The sequence below is a fragment of the Bufo gargarizans genome, chromosome 11 (assembly GCF_014858855.1).
Source record: "Bufo gargarizans isolate SCDJY-AF-19 chromosome 11, ASM1485885v1, whole genome shotgun sequence".
Lineage (NCBI taxonomy): Eukaryota > Metazoa > Chordata > Amphibia > Anura > Bufonidae > Bufo > Bufo gargarizans.
Genome location: NC_058090.1, coordinates 26919019 through 26935312, shown reverse-complemented (window position 1 = coordinate 26935312; position 16294 = coordinate 26919019). Strand labels below are relative to the sequence as shown.

The following is a 16294-nucleotide window of genomic DNA, read 5'->3' as shown; positions in this document are numbered from 1 at the left end:
TCTGGGAGGGAGGGTCTGCTGCTGATTGGCTGGAATGTGTCTGCTGACTGTGAGGTACAGGGTCCAAATTTGCTCAATGATGACGTATAGGAGGCGGACCGAACATCGCATATGTTCGCTCGCCGCGGCGAACGCGAACATACGATATTCGCCGGGAACTGTTCGCCGGCGAATAGTTCGGGACATCTCTACAAAGCAGTCGCTTCCCCTATAGCTACGAGGCACTGGGCTGGCTTCACTAGTCTCCTCCGGGGCAGGAGAAGGTTTCATGCTGAGGAAAGGCCTGAGCTAGCTCTGCCTCTCTCTTACTGTTAAAAGCTGAAAGACTGGTGTCCCAGGGTTTGTGGCTCTTTCGTCCAGCTGGCAGCCTGGTCAACAGGCTGGTAACCCGAGGTCCGTGGTTCAGCATCCCCATCTCAGCGTCTACTTCTGGTCACTTAGGTGGTTGGTCTCTAGTGGGAGGGGTGGAGTGGAGAAGCACAGCCTAAATAGAAACATCATTACAATTTCTGTCTATCATAGACATGTACAAGGGGCCTTAGGCTGGGTTGCTACCTGTTCACAGCGACTCAGTCTAAGGCTACTTTCACACTAGCGTTTTTGCTGGATTGGGCAGAGTTCAGCGAAAACACTTCCGTTACTGATAATACAACCATCTGCATCCGTTATGAATGGATCCGGTTGTATTATCTTTAACATACCCAAGACGGATCCATCATGAACTCCATTGAAAGTCAATGGGGGACGGATCTGTTTTCTATTGCGTCTTGCTCCGCATCCCTGGACGGAAAGCAAACCACAGCGGTTTGCTCTCCGTTCTGAGAATGCAACCAAATGGAACGGAATGCTCCAGTTCTGTTCAGTTACGTTTTATCCCCATTGACAACGAATGGGGACAAAATTAAAGCGTTTTTTTCCTGTATTGAGATCCTATGACTGATCTCAATACCAGAAAATATTAACGCTAGTGTGAAAGTAGCTTAAGCAATACACGGGTTCTCAGCTGTCGCATAACAGCTGCATTCCTGCTCTAACATCCCGGACCGGCAGAAATACCAATGGGCCGTTTAATCTCTAAGACTACTTACAGACCTGCGGCACGTAGATTCAGCCACCTAATCCGTCAGACTGTGCTGGGATTCAGCAGACACAAACCGCAGCGTGCAGCAATTTGTGTCCGGCCAATTCTCCGCATTTTTGCTGGAATGCATCGGGATCTACGCTGGACCCCATTATACTTAATGAGGCCAGCGGTAATTTGGTTTGTATCCAGCAATGCCGGACCCGGATTCTCTGCCAGAACAGCCTTTCAGAATTCACGCCGCAGATGTGAAACTAGCCTTAGTCCTCATGCACACGACCTGTTTTGGTCTGCATCCGAGCCGCAGTTTTGGCGGCACAGATGTGGACCCATAAACTTCAATGGGGCCGCAAAAGATGCGGACAGCACTCTGTGTGCTGTCCGCATCCAATGCTCTGTTCCGTGGTCCGCAAAAAAAATATAACCAGTCCTATTCTTGTCTTGCGGACAAGAATAGGCAGTTATATAAAAGGCTGTCCATGCCGTTCCGCAAATTGCAGAATGCACACAGACGCCATCTGTGTTTTGCGGATTCGCGATTTGCAGACCGCAAAACACACAACGGTCGTGTGCATGAGGCCTTAGATGCCGTGGGCCATAGTGTCTGCAGTATGTAAGTGGTTACATAGGGAGCAGACTCTGTCTCCCATCAGCACCCCATGAGTGACATTGCGGGGTGCCGATGTCAGTGCATGCAGGACAGGGCCTAGTAAAGGCCCCAGGACTGCCTCCAGTGTGTCTCAGCAGGTTTCACCTCTCTGGCGGATCTCAGTATAGCACTGACAGTAAAATACATTGCACAACATGAATCGTGCAATTTATGTTAAAAGAGACTATAAAATGGTTAAAAAAGTTTTTAAAAAGTGTTATCAAATTGCCATATTAGAGCTAACACAAGACTAGTTGGTCTTATACTCTGGTCAATCTTGTATTTTTTTTATGTTTTTTGATATGGCCAGTGTCTGAGGAAGGCCTGCATGCCGAAACGTAACATGAATATTGCCGTATGGCACGGAGTGCGACAAAGATTTATTGTAACCAGTATGTGCCATAGGCGGTAAGGTTATGTTGGGAGTTGTAGCTTTCCAACAGCTGGAGAGGAACAGGTTGGAAACTACTACCTTTTTAAAACTGGCCGTACACATCGGCAGGGGCGCACCACCAATGAGGCAGCAGAAGGGCCATGGGCAATGAGCGCTTTCATTGTGGCAAAGGGGTTAGGTTAAGAAATTGGCATGGGAAGGGGGGCGCTGTTACAGTTTTCGCCCAGGCAGGAGAAAGGCTAGGTGCACCCCTGCACATCGGATGTATCTCTGCTAAACCCACCGATTCTGGCAGGATCTAAGGGGGCATCCCAACTGGGGAGAGAAGGATCGGGCGTATTGGATTTCAACTACGGTACTTCAACTAGATTTGAGGGGAGAACAGAACTGGTAGCAGCTTTCTCCCATTGACCACACATGCATACTCGGCCGGGCATGCATGTTTATGGGTGGAAAGAGAGAGAGTTGTCAACTCACCGTTATCTCAAGTGTAAGGCCGGCTTTGCGTATGTGCGTAGAAATTAGAACAACCCCCCCCCTCCGCCAGTCCTCTGCTAAAAGGCTAGGGCTACACACTGAAAAGACGTGCAACATTTTTTTATAATGATAGTCAATGGTGTTGCACTGTAAATGGCAGCGCGCTGCAACTGCGACACCATTGACTATCATTATGATAAATGTCGCATTGCAGTTGTACCATTTTTGTCGCCGTGTAGCCCCAGCCGAATAATCAAAGTTGCAGCACCTAAAGTACTGATTACCACCCCCCTCCCCCCGAAAAAGCGAAAATGAAAGTTTGAACTGCAGCTGGTGGAATGATTCATGCAGATCAACAGGAAATACAGCATTCCACTAGCAAGGCAACGCTCTGTTTTCTGGTGGTGACCTTCCAGAATTTATATTATTATCAAAGAAACATCTGCTGTTCTCCAAAATATTGCCTCGAGGGTGGTGGCTGTTCTCCAAAATACTGTTATTGGACTACTGTGATGCAGAGCTCCCTCTAGTGGCAGAAAGCCAGGTCGCACTCTAAATGCTAAAACTCCCTTCAGAGGGAGATGAGAAGAGAAGGTGCAGCAGCCTCTGTTGTAAATGCTGCCATAGTCCACAGTAACCCTTTCCAGCCCCTCCTGGACCTTGTTCATGCTATCAAAAGGAAAGAAAACGAATTGGGGGAAGGGTGGAACGGTGCCTATAGCGCTGTGGAGCAGTTTAATGTGCACCCAGAGGAGCACTGTATAATTTTAAGGGGAAAGAGGAAGGTTCTTCTATAGCGTAACTGTCTGGTCACTTATTTTGGAAAAAAAAATTAATACACTGTATTATATGTGTGAGCAGAGGTAGGTATGGAAATGTGGCAATTGGTGGCATTATGTGGACGCTGTTAACTTACGCCACGTAGTCTATACACTGCTCAACATTGAAATTGCAGCACCGAGAAGGTTATGCAAATCGAAGAAGCAGCAGGGTATTCGCTAAGATCTGCAGATGATCACATTTATTTTTCAAGCACCTAGCTCCAATTTGTCACGTGGGAGGGGCATAAAAGACAGATTGAAAGCAAAGTTTTTTAGACACCTGAAACTTCAAAAATCAGATCACGTCATGTAGGATGATTGTGTGAGGCCTCCTGTTCATTGACATGCCACTTGTCACACAAACTGAGAGGGACAGAATCCTTGAGCTGAGAGGCCTTGGTTTATCACTGCAGCAGATCACTACCCGCCCAGGCCAAGATGTCAGCCCTGTTCTATATTGCGTGTCCCAGTAGTTGGGAGAACGACAACGAACTGGAATGACAGCAAGAGGTGCACAGAGAAGGTCTGCACGGACGGATCGTCTGTTTTAAAAGATTGGCACATAGTGATCCATTCTGTACTGCAAGTGTAACTCAGGATCAGTACAGGATAAGTAATGTATGTACACAGTGACTGCACCAGCAGAATGGTGAGTACAGCTCTGGAGTATAATACAGGATGTAACTCAGGATCAGTACAGGATAAGTAATGTATGTACACAGTGACTGCACCAGCAGAATAGTGAGTGCAGCTCTGGAGTATAATACAGGATGTAACTCAGGATCAGTACAGGATAAGTAATGTATGTACACAGTGACTGCACCAGCAGAATAGTGAGTGCAGCTCTGGAGTATAATACAGGATGTAACTCAGGATCAGTACAGGATAAGTAATGTATGTACACAGTGACTGCACCAGCAGAATAGGGAGTGCAGCTCTGGAGTATAATGCAGGATGTAACTCAGGATCAGTACAGGATAAGATTCACATTGGGACAATTTGCTTTGTAATATAGACTTTTAATGAACAAATAAACAAGAGTACAAAAAGATAGATTTTTTTTTAAATATAGGAACACAATTAAAAGTAAAAATAAGAAATATTGAATATATTAATACAAATGGCAAAATTGATATCCATGAATAGGATGTATAGTTTGTTCATCTGTAAAAGATGGTATCGCATGATAAGGAATAAAAAATACAGTAAGATATTCCAGGGACACTAATGTAAACCAAACCTCGCCAGCTAAAGATGTAGATGTTAGTCCTCCCCTTGAGCTCAGATGATTTGTCTGTATTTTAGTCACTTGGCTATAATGATTGGCTGCTTGTGGGATTCTTTTGATCTTAGTAGACTATATTAACCCCTTTTTTTTCCTTTTCTCTGCCTGTATGGCCGCACATAAGACTTTAACCCTTTGTGACTATAAGTTTCCCTTGCATTGACTGCAGCATTGCATGGCGGGCCTTCAGCTTACACAGCAACTTTATTTGACGCCGCTTTCAATAATGCCCCTGCGACAAGCTAAAAGGGCCATTTGCAGGAACGGCTCTTGTAGGTCAGCTTCTCTCGGCCAGCCCTACTGTGACATCGTCCTGACGCACTGATCAACATGATGTCCTTAAAATGGCCAAAAACATGGCATACATGGGATAAACGTGAACAGCCGTCTGCTTAGCGGATCTTCGCCTGCGATGCCCTCCATTACTTTCACTACTGACATCCTCTCGGACGACTTCAAGTTGTTTTTGATGCATAAGAAGGACTTTACATGGCGCTTCCTGGAAGAAAAGAGGTGAAATTATTAAGTGATGCCCAACGTACAGCTACTGTAAACTGTACGGCGGGGACCAGCCATATCCGCAATACCCTAAAACACTGTTCATTGCCCTGTGTGCAGGGCATGCACACAGAAGCTACTACAACACCCATCAGATCATTGCAACAGCCTCTCTGCCCGCTCCATTCACAAAATAGGACATGATATTGCGTTCATGTCAATGGACATCAAATAACACAAAGAAGAGTTTGCTGCGGCCCTAGTTCGCAGGTTGCATGCTGGCTGTCTTGAGAACGCTCCTACTTTAGAATTGGTAATGATGGATGAAAATATAACTCCTTACCTGATATCTGGGTATTCGTTAGCGAGTACACCTACATCCAGTTTAATTGCGTCCAGATCCTGAAGTCGTAGGATCTCTGCCACCTTGCAGATGGCGTTGTTTGCCCATGTGGCTTTAGACAGTTGTGTGTCGCTTAGCTGAAAAATGGTGAATATTACGGTTAGAATGAGCGTCCTTTTACAAAGGCAATTAGGACAATTAGGCTCCGCCCATGGGAATTCCCTCAAACGGGTTGGGGCTTACATAAACCATGGCCATTTTTGGCCCAGGAGAGCCAGAATTTTCAGAGACTGTCCACAACAGTTCCCATTGATCCTTAAATGGTCAATAACTTTTGGAACAACTTTGTATAAGTCAATAGTACAAGTGACCACAAGAAACTTTGTAATATGTTTTATCAGTGAGAATTGTGTACTTTAGCTGCTGACCAGACTCTGCTAATTGCTTTTAATTTTGAAAAATTCCTTATTCCCATCCAGGACGGATTATCCCTGCATGGGTGTCACATTACACATGACAGTGCAAGTCTATGGAGAGGGGAGGAGCGAGCAGAGCTACATAGGAAGGTTATAGCTCACCACAAGCGTCATCCATTATCCTGTTCTGAGAAAGGCCCCTTTCACATGGGCAAGTTTTTCGTGCGGGTGCAATGCGTGAGGTGAACGCATTGCACCCACACTGAATCCGGACCCATTCACTTCAATGGGGCTGTGCATATGAGCAGTGTTTTTCACGCAATGCAGGTCCCATAGAAACGAATAGGGCTGCGTGAAAATCGCAAGTATCCGCAATCAAGTGCGGATGTGGTGCGATTTTCACGCATGGTTGCTAGGAGGATGATAGGGATGGGCAACCCCGGACGCCATTGAAGTCAATTTACTGTATTTTCCCTTATAACATGGTTATAAGGGAAAATAATAGCATTCTATTACAGAATGCTTACTAAAATGTCGATTGGGGGGTTAAAATATTAATCGCGCAGCTCGTCATCTTTCTTCTTCTTTCAGGACCTGCAAAAGGACCTTTGATGATGTAATCGCTTACCACGTGGTGAGCGTGCTGACGTAAGCGCAGGTCCTGCTGAATGAAGATAGAAAGATCTTCAATCATCATTCAGCAGGACCTGCGCTGATGTCACCGCGCTCACCACGTGGTGAGCGCAATTACGTCATCAAAGGTCCTTTTGCAGGTCCTGAAAGAAGAAAAAAGACGATGCCGGCTGCGCGATCAAGTGGATGAGGAGAGTACATTTTTTAACCCCTCAATCAACATTTTAGTAAGCATTCTGTATTAAGATGCTATTATTTTCCCTTATAACCATGTTATAAGGGAAAATAATAAAATCTACAGAACACCTAACCTGGGTACCACATTCAGTTTTTTATCACGCGCGTGCAAAATGCATTACAACCACGCGATAAAAACTGAACAACGCAACGCAATCGCAGTCAAAACTGACTGAAATTGCATGTAGACTCGCGCAGGTTTCCTTCAATGCACACGCAACGCATCCGGATCAAATCCGGGACGCCCGTGTTAAAGAGGCCTAAGAGAAGGTTAGGAAGGGGATTCTCCTCTACTTCCTGTGTGTAGTAGATGGCAGCTAGTTTCCACCCAACATGTGTGGGAGAACTGCAAACCAGAATATTCAGCAAGCTCAGAGTAAAAGTGCTAAAAATACCAGATATAAGTGATATATAATGGCCAGAAAAAGTGTTATTTCTGGCTATGAGCTGTGCGCTGTGATTGGCCAGTGCTGCAGCAAGGGACACACCTCCTACAAAAAATCAGTCCAATACAACAGACGGAGCTGAGACACCGGAGCCTATACCGGGCGAATGGAGCGGCGCCCAGGCATACTAGTAAGTGCAGGGGGACCCCTGGGCGCCGCTCTGCCCACAGATAGTTAGTTTTTAGTTTGTATACGAGTGAAAGGTCCTCTTTAAGTGGGGCCTAGTTTATATAATTTTTCCTATAATTGTCAATGGAAAAATTGATCAGGTTCTGATCCAAATATCTCAGAATCCAAAGGCAACCCAGTTAAACTCTTTATAAAGCTTAAAGGATATACCTAGTCCTCTAAGACCTGCAAGTTTCAGCTTTTCCGGGCTATCAGTTGTTGAGTTATAAGAGCTTAAGTGGGGCCTAGTTTTTATGATTTTCCTATAATTGTCAATGGGAAAATTGCTTCGGTTCTGATCCAAATATCTCACAACCCAAAGGCAACCCAGTTTCAGATTTTCCGGACTATCAGGTGTCATTAATCACCGCCTATTTGGAGGTGTTCACTATAAGAGGGGGATGTACAGAGAGGCCCACTATTGGACCCTGGGAGGACAGACTTCGTTCTGGGGGATGCGTCGCCCATAGGCACCAACAGTAAGTAATCCTGGTTCACCATCTTGATACATGAGTTGGGTGTAACTGTGTTGTTAATTTGATACACGCTTTCTGTCATGTAGGGGACCCACAATTAATAGGCTCTTTTCCCTAAGCGGCTGTCTTATCTGATCCAGAGCGTATCCTAAGGTATGCCTATGCCCTCTATCTACGGTATCTATACTGTGGGGGTCTTATATAGCATGACTTTATAATGACTGGCTACTATATATTATGTTTCAGTTTTTTAGTTCAGCCATTTTTATTTATGAATACTGGTCTCTGAACACCATTAACACCACTGGTCTCTGTGAACACCATTAACCTTTTAATCCCACTATTTACCCACTATTTACAGCATTTTTTGTTGAACGGCTACATCACGGATGCCCCAATACTATTTGGGCCTCCCTCCATTCGACAATTTCTAATCTCTTTATCTATACGAATATCTAAATCCATTTACCCCCTGTTGATCCCACACCGTGGGGGAAACGCGTTGGGGTTGAACACAGAATCTTTCTGTGGTATCAATAGCTATCTTATTAAGGTGTCTTTTATATTAGTAGTCGGCTGCACCGTGTACCTCTTGGTATTTTATACCATCAGGTTGTATAGATTGTGCACTTTGTGTTGTGTTATTTGATCCTCTCTGTCCGTGCTTATATCAGTCCACCGTTAGATCAACGATTATCAACCCATTCACAATAGGGCAAGCTAGGAGCTGCCAGTCTAGGTTCGAGGACGGGGGGTCTCCACCATCAGGAGTCGCCCCTGGGCAGAGGGCCTATTCTCAGGACATGCATTTAGGGTCATTTTCCCCCAATCCTAACTAGCATCTCGGTGGACGGGTATGCACTTGGACACCACTGGACACATTTTTTGTTGTATTAGTAATATTAAAGTTTATCTTTCTTTAAGGGTTACGTTGTAGCTGGACCTGAATATTCCTTACCTTTAACTTATTATATAGATTCATATCCAATATTGCTGGATTTTGATTTTCCATTTCTGGCTGTCCTCTCTCTCTCTCTCTCTCTCTCTCTTTCAGTTTCTGGCTGTCTTCTCTCTCTCTCTCGCTCTCTCTCTCCGTTTTTGGCTGTCCTCTCTCTCTCTCTCTTTCCGTTTCTGGCTGTCCTTTATCTCTCTCTCTGTTTTTGGCTATCCTCTCTCTCTCTCCGTTTTTAGCTGTCCTCTCAAAATTCAAATTCCTCTCTCTCTCTCCGTTTCTGGCTGTCCTCTCACTCTGTTTCTGGTTGTCCTCTCTCTCTCTCTCCGTTTCTGGCTGTCCTTTCTCTCTCTCCGTTTTTGGCTGTCCTCTCTCTCTCTCTCCGTTTCTGGCTGTCCTTTCAGTCTCTCTCCGTTTCTGTCTGTCCTCTCACTCTTCATTTCTGGCTGTCTTCTCTCTCTCTCCGTTTCTGGCTGTCCTCTCTCTCTCTCTCTCTCTCTCTCTCTCTGGCTGTCCTCTCTCTCTTTCTGGCTGTCCTCTCTCTCTCTCTGGCTGTCCTCTCTCTCTCTCTGGCTGTCCTCCCTCTCTCTATCTGGCTGCCTTCTCTCTCTTTTTGGCTTTCCTCTCTCTCTTTCTGGCTGTCCTCTCTCTCTCTCTGGCTGTCTTTTCTCTCTCTCTCTCTCTCTGGCTATCCTCTCTCTCTCAAATTCAACTCAAATTCAAAATAAGCTTTATTGGCAGGACCAAGTACATTTTAGCATTGCCAAAGCATTTAAGGATTTTTGGGTTTAGATTGGCGGGGGATGATATGGGGTAACGGGTAAATCCGGGGGAGATATTCAGGGTTGAGGGATGATATAACGGGGAGGGGTCCATGTTGTGGATTCAGCAGTCCGGGGTCTCATGTTCCTCTCAGTCGGTGACATCCTATGACATATTGTACAGCTATTCTCACCATCGGCTCCTCTTCTCCCAGCACAATGTGGAGTCTCCTCTTCTCTTCCATAGAGGTGAAGTCTGGGATGAGAGTGGACAGTCTCTGGAGGTGAGTGTCCTTCAGCGCTGAGTACTTGGGGCATTGTAGCAGGAAGTGGCCCTCATCTTCCAGGGCCCCCTGGTCACACTGCTGGCACAGTCTGCTCTCCCGCGGCTTGTAGGTCTGTCTGTGCCACCCCGTCTCCATCTCCAGGCTGTGGGCACTCAGTCTGTACAGGCTCAGGACTTGTCTGTCTTTGGGCTCTTGGAGTATCTCCAGGTATGGGGCCAGTTTGTATTCTCTCTGCAGTGATTGGTAGACGGGGAGTTTCTTGGAGTTTGCTATGTCATTTCTCCATTCTCTGACATAGTTTTCTTTAGAGTTGTTCATTACATCCTTTATTTGGTATTTTGTTAGGCCGTGTGTATGGGAGCTTTGGATGGACAGGGTGGAGATCAGTTGTTGCAGCCCACATGGTTTGGAGTGGTCCTTGTTGGCCAGTAGGGCTTTATGGTGGTATGAGTTGGGCCTGCTGTTCTGTAGGGGGTTCCAATATGATAGCGCCCTCTTCTGTACAGGTGTTTGAAGAATTACAGGTGGAATCTTTCTGTTGGGCTGGAATCCCACTTGGTTTGGTCTGGATAGGTGATGGGGCCCCATACTTCACTGCCATAGAGGAGGATTGGGGTGATGACGCTGTCAAAGATTTTAAGCCAGACTCTCACAGGTGGTTTTATTTTGTACAGTCGTCTCCTAATGGCATAGAAGGTTCTACACGCCTCTTTTTCTGGCTGTCTTCTCTCTCTCTTTTTATGGTTGTCCTCTCTCTCTTTTTATGGTTGTCCTCTCTCTCTTTCTTTATTTGGCTTTCCTCTCTCTCTCTCTGGCTGTCCTCTCTCTCTCTCGCCGTCCTCTTTCTCTTTCTTGCTGTCCTCTTTCGCTCTCTGGCTGTCTTCTCTCTCTCTTTCTGGCTGTTCTCTCTCTCTTTTTCTGGTTGTCCTCTCTCTCTTTTTCTGGTTGTCCTCTCTCTCTCTCTTTATTTTTCTGTCCTCTCTCTCTTTCTTTTCTGGCTGTCCTCTCTCTCTTTTTGGCTCTCTCTGGCTGTCCTCTCTCTCTCTGTCCTCTCTCTCTCTCTGGCTGTCCTCTCTCTCTCTCTCTCTAGCTTTCCTCTCTCTCGCTCTCTCTTTCTCTGGCTGTCTTTCTCTCTCTGGCTGTCCTCTCTCTCTTTCTGGCTGTCCTCTCTCTCTCTCTCTCTCTCTCTCTCTCTCTGTCTGTCCTCTCTCTTTCTGGCTGTCCTATCTCTTTCCCTGGCTGTCCTCTCTCTCTCTCTCTGGCTGTCCTCTCTCTCTTTTTTGCTTTCCCCTCTCTCTTTTTGGCTTTCCCCTCTCTCTCTCTGGCTGTTTTTTCTCTCTCTCTGGCTGTCTTCTTTCTCTCTCTGGCTGTCCTCTCTCTCTTTCTGGCTGTCCCCTCTCTCTCTCTCTCTCTGTCTGCCCTCTCTCTTTCTGGCTGTCCTCTCTCTCTCTCTCTCTGGCTGTCCTCTCTCTCTCTATCTGGCTGCCTTCTCTCTCTTTTTGGCTTTCCTCTCTCTCTTTTTGGCTTTCCCCTCTCTCTTTTTGGCTTTCCCCCTTTCTCTCTCTGGCTGTCTTTTCTCTCTCTCTCTCTCTCTCAAATTCAATTCAAATTCAAAATAAGCTTTATTGGCAGGACCAAGTACATTTTAGCATTGCCAAAGCATTTAAGGATTTTTGGGGGTGGATTGGCGGGGGATGATATGGGGTGATGGGTAAATCTAGGGGAGATATTCAGGGTTGAGGTATGATATAACCAGGGGGGTCCATGTTGTGGATTCAGCAGTCCGGGGTCTCATGTTCCTCTCAGTCGGTGACATCCTCTGACATATTGTACAGATATTCTCACCATCGGCTCCTCTTCTCCCAGCACAATGTGGAGTCTCCTCTTCTCTTCCATAGAGGTGAAGTCTGGGATGAGAGTGGACAGTCTCTGGAGGTGAGTGTCCCTCAGCGCTGAGTACTTGGGGCATTGTAGCAGGAAGTGGCCCTCATCCTCCAGGGCCCCCTGGTCACACTGCTGGCACAGTCTACTCTCCTTGGGCTTGTAGACCTGTATGTGCCGCCCCGTCTCCATCTCCAGGCTGTGGGCACTCAGTCTGTACAGGCTCAGGACTTGTCTGTCTTTGGGCTCTTGGAGTATCTCCAGGTATGGGGCCAGTTTGTATTCTCTCTGCAGTGATTGGTAGACGTGGAGTTTCTTGGAGTTTGCTATGTCATTTCTCCATTCTCTGACATAGTTTTCTTTAGAGTTGTTCATTACATCCTTTATTTGGTATTTTGTTAGGCGGTGTGTATGGGAGCTTTGGATGGACAGGGTGGAGATCAGTTGTTGCAGCCCACATGGTTTGGAGTGGTCCTTGTTGGCCAGTAGTGCTTTATGGTGGTATGAGTTGGGCCTGCTGTTCTGTAGGGGGTTCCAATATGATAGCGCCCTCTTCTGTACTGCAAGAAGTAAAGGAAATCTGCCCAGCTCAGCCCGGCAAGCATTGTTAGAAGTGCTCCGATGAACCTGGAGGAGGTGTTTGAAGAATTACAGGTGGAATCTTTCTGTTGGGCTGGGATCCTATTTTGTTTGGTCTGGATAGGTGATGGGGCCCCATACTTCACTGCCATAGAGGAGGATTGGGGTGACGATGCTGTCAAAGATTTTAAGTCAGACTCTCACAGGTGGTTTTATTTTGTACAGTCGTCTCCTAATGGCATAGAAGGTTCTACACACCTCTTTCTCTCTCTGGCTTTCCTCTCTCTATTTCTGGCTGTCCTCTCTCTCTGGCTTTCCTCTCTCTCTCTCTGGCTGTCCTCTCTCTCTCTCTCTCTCTCTCTCTCTCTATCTGGCTGTCCTCTCTTTCTCTCTCTCTGGCTGTCCTCTCTCTCTCTCTCTCTCTCTCTCTCTCTCTCTGGCTTTCCTCTCTCTTTCTCTTTCTGGCTTTCCTCTCTGGCTGTCTTCTTTCTCTCTCTGGCTGTCCTCTCTCTCTCTCTCTATTTGGCTGTCTTCTCTATCTAGCTGCCTTCACTCTCTTTTTGGCTTTCCTCTCTTTCTCTTTATGGTTTTCCCCTCTCTCTCTCTCTCTCTGTCCTCTCTTTCTCTCTGGCTGTCCTCTCTTTCTCTCTGGCTTTCCTCTCTCTCTTTTTGGCTTTTCTCTCTCTCTCTCTCTCTCTCTCTCTCTCTCTATCTTTCTGGCTTTCCTCTCTCTCTCTCTTTCTGGCTGTCCTCTCTCTCTCTCTTTCTGGCTGTCCTCTCTCTCTCTCTTTCTGGCTGTCCTCTCTCTCTCTCTTTCTGGCTGTCCTCTCTCTCTCTCTTTCTGGCTGTCCTCTCTCTCTTTCTGGCTGTCCTCTCTCTCTCTCTTTCTGGCTGTCCTCTCTCTCTCTCTTTCTGGCTGTCCTCTCTCTTTCTCTCTGGCTTTCCTCTCTCTTTCTCTCTGGCTTTCCTCTTTTCTCTGACTCTCCTCTCTTTCTCTCTGTCTGTCCTCTCTTTCTCTCTGGCTGTCCTCTTTTTTTTTTTTGTCTGCCCTCTCTCTTTTTCTGGCTGTCCTCTCTCTCTCTTTCTTTTCTGGCTGTCCTCTCTCTCTTTCTTTTCTGCCTGTCCTCTCACTTTTTTGGCTTCGCGCTCTCTCTCTCTCTCTCTCTCTCTCTGGCTGTTCTCTCTCTCTGGCTCTCCTCTTTCTCTCTCTCTCTCTCTGTCTGTCCTTTCTTTCTCTATGGCTTTCCTCTCTTTCTCTCTGGCTTTCCCCCTCTCTCTCTCTCCAGCTGTCCTCTCTCTCTCTCTGGCTGTCCTCTCTCTATCTCTTTCTGTCCTCTCTATCTCTTTCTGTCCTCTCTTTTTTTTCTGGCTGTCCTCTCTTTCTCTCTGGCTGTCCTCTCTTTCTCTCTGGCTGTCCTCTCTCTATCTCTGGCTGTCCTCTCTCTATCTCTGGCTGTCCTCTCTCTATCTCTGGCTGTCCTCTCTCTATCTCTGGCTGTCCTCTCTCTTATCTCTGGCTGTCCTCTCTTTATCTCTGGCTGTCCCCTCTTTATCTCTGGCTGTCCCCTATCTCTCTGACTGTCCTCTCTCTCTCTGACTGTCCTCTCTCTATCTCTGGCTGTCCTCTCTTTCTTTCTGGCTGTCCTCTCTCTCTCTCTCTCTGGATGTCCTCTCTTTTTCTCTCTCTCTGGCTGTCCTCTCTTTCTTTGGCTGTCTTTTCTCTCTCTCTCTCTCTCTCTCTCTCTCTCTCTCTCTCTCTCTCTCTGGCTGTCCTCACAGGCTCAAGACTTGTCTGTCTTTGGGCTCTTGGAGTATCTCCAGGTATGGGGCCAGTTTGTATTCTCTCTGCAGTGATTGGTAGACGGGGAGTTTCTTGGAGTTTGCTATGTCATTTCTCCATTCTCTGACATAGTTTTCTTTGGAGTTGTTAATTACATCCTTTATTTGGTATTTTGTTAGGCCGTGTGTATGGGAGTTTTGGATGGACATTGTGGAGATCAGTTGTTGCAGCCCACATGGTTTGGAGTGGTCCTTGTTAGGCCAGTAGGGCTTTATGGTAGTATGAGTTGGGACTGCTCTTCTGTAGGTGGTTCCAATATGATAGCGCCCTCTTCTGTACTTCAAGAAGTAAAGGAAATCTGCCCAGCTCAGCCCGACAAGCATTGTTAGAAGTGCTCCGATGAACCTGGAGGTGGACTACAAGATCCTCGCCAAGGTGCTAGCCAACCGGCTGATGGTTGTCAGTGGCAGAATCGTCCACCCGGATCAGACCTGTGGCATTCCTGGCCGCAGAATCGCAGATAGCCTTGCTCTCATGAGAGGCATAGTACAATATATCAAAGACCGCCGTGTACACGCAGCCCTGGTCAGACTTGATCAGAAGAAGGCCTTTGACCGAGTGTCCTGAATTCATGGGCAAGGCTTTGCACACGCTGGGTCTAGGCAGGAGGTTCTGCTCGTTTGTAAACCTGATGTACCTAGACATTTGCAGCACAGTGTTGAACGGCTGGAAGACTGACCCCTTTTTCGGTCCGCTCTGGGGTCAGACAAGACTGCTGTCACAACCAGACATCTGAGAAGCTGTGACAGATGCCTTTCAGAACCTCCTCCTTGAGCTTTCTTTGTTTTGGTTTTCAGTTCCTCATCTCGTTAGCCTCTCTCAGCTGTCTTGTAGTTGGACTGATTGCATCCCTTTAAATTCCTCCCCATAATGCATTAGTGTGCGGTTTATACAACTTCCTGGAATGTGTGTGCATGCTGATCCTATTTCCCAGTCTTCTACAAGATAAGTGTTGTACATTCATTTGTGATTTTATGTTTGCTGGATCCCAGGTGACCCTGACTCCCTCCGTGTCTAGTGTAGGGAGCCGGTGGTCGTGTCCCCTCACTATTGTAGGGTGTTCAGGTGTTATATAGTCGAGGTACGAGGATATGCGATCATCCACCATTGGGGTGTTCGCATAGGCTGAGCAGTCAGGGAGAGTGCCAGGTCTTATGCAGGGGTCTCCCTTTTGTTCCTTAGTTTTGGATCCAGTGAGTCATATGTTCATTTTGCATTGTCTTGTTTCCTGTACACCTTCCGTGACAACTGCCCTCTTTCACCTCTATTTTTTGTTTGTGTTATAGAACTCTTTGCGGAGTCTATCCGTCAGAATGGAGAGATCAGAGGGATCACCGCACCAGGACCAGGACACTACTGAGGTCAAGTGCTCGCACATGGTCAGTCTTCTGCGCTGACCGGCGTTCGGTGACTGCATTTGTCCAGACCTACTGAGGAGTTTGGACTAGCTTCAGGGGCCAAAGTCAACTGCGGGAAGTCGGAAGCCATGCTCTTCAGGGACTGGCAACTGGCTTCTTTTGTGCCCTTCCCATTTACCATCAAATTGGACTTCATCAAGATCCTGGGAGTCTGGTTCAGGAAGGAAGGCGCAGCCCTCAAGTCTTGGGAAGAACGCTTGGCCAAAGTCAACCAGAGAATCGGACTGTGATGCCTCAGACAACTCTCTATTGAGGGCAAAGCACTCGTCCTGCATAACGAAGTTCTGCCTATGCTACAGTACACCGCATAGACATGGTGTTTCGCTTTGTTTGGGGATCCAAGATGGACAGAGTGAAGCGAGCCATCATGTGCAAAGAGCCCCGCAAAGGCGGAAAGGGCATTCCAGACCTGCCCACTTTACTGCAGATCGCTTTTGTTTCTGACAGCGTTTGTCCGACTTCGGGAAAGAGCTAATGGCTCTATGGGCAAGGCCATGTCTCTCTTCTTCCTCCTGCCCATCTGAAGGGGTCTGGGCTGGGACAACTGGGACAGCTCCATCCCTTACAACTGGCAGGCTCCCTGGTGTTACGGAAATGTCGTCAAGTTTGTGAGGGAACACCAACTGGAGGGCCTCAAGCCTGACTTGTGGAA

The 16294-nt window shown here is 47.0% G+C and overlaps 1 pseudogene; it reads right to left on the bottom strand.

Annotated features, from left to right (window-relative positions):
• Positions 1–10907: 10907 nt before the first annotated feature.
• Positions 10908–15712, bottom strand: LOC122921264 (annotated as a pseudogene).
• Between the last annotated feature and the right edge of the window lie 582 nt (positions 15713–16294).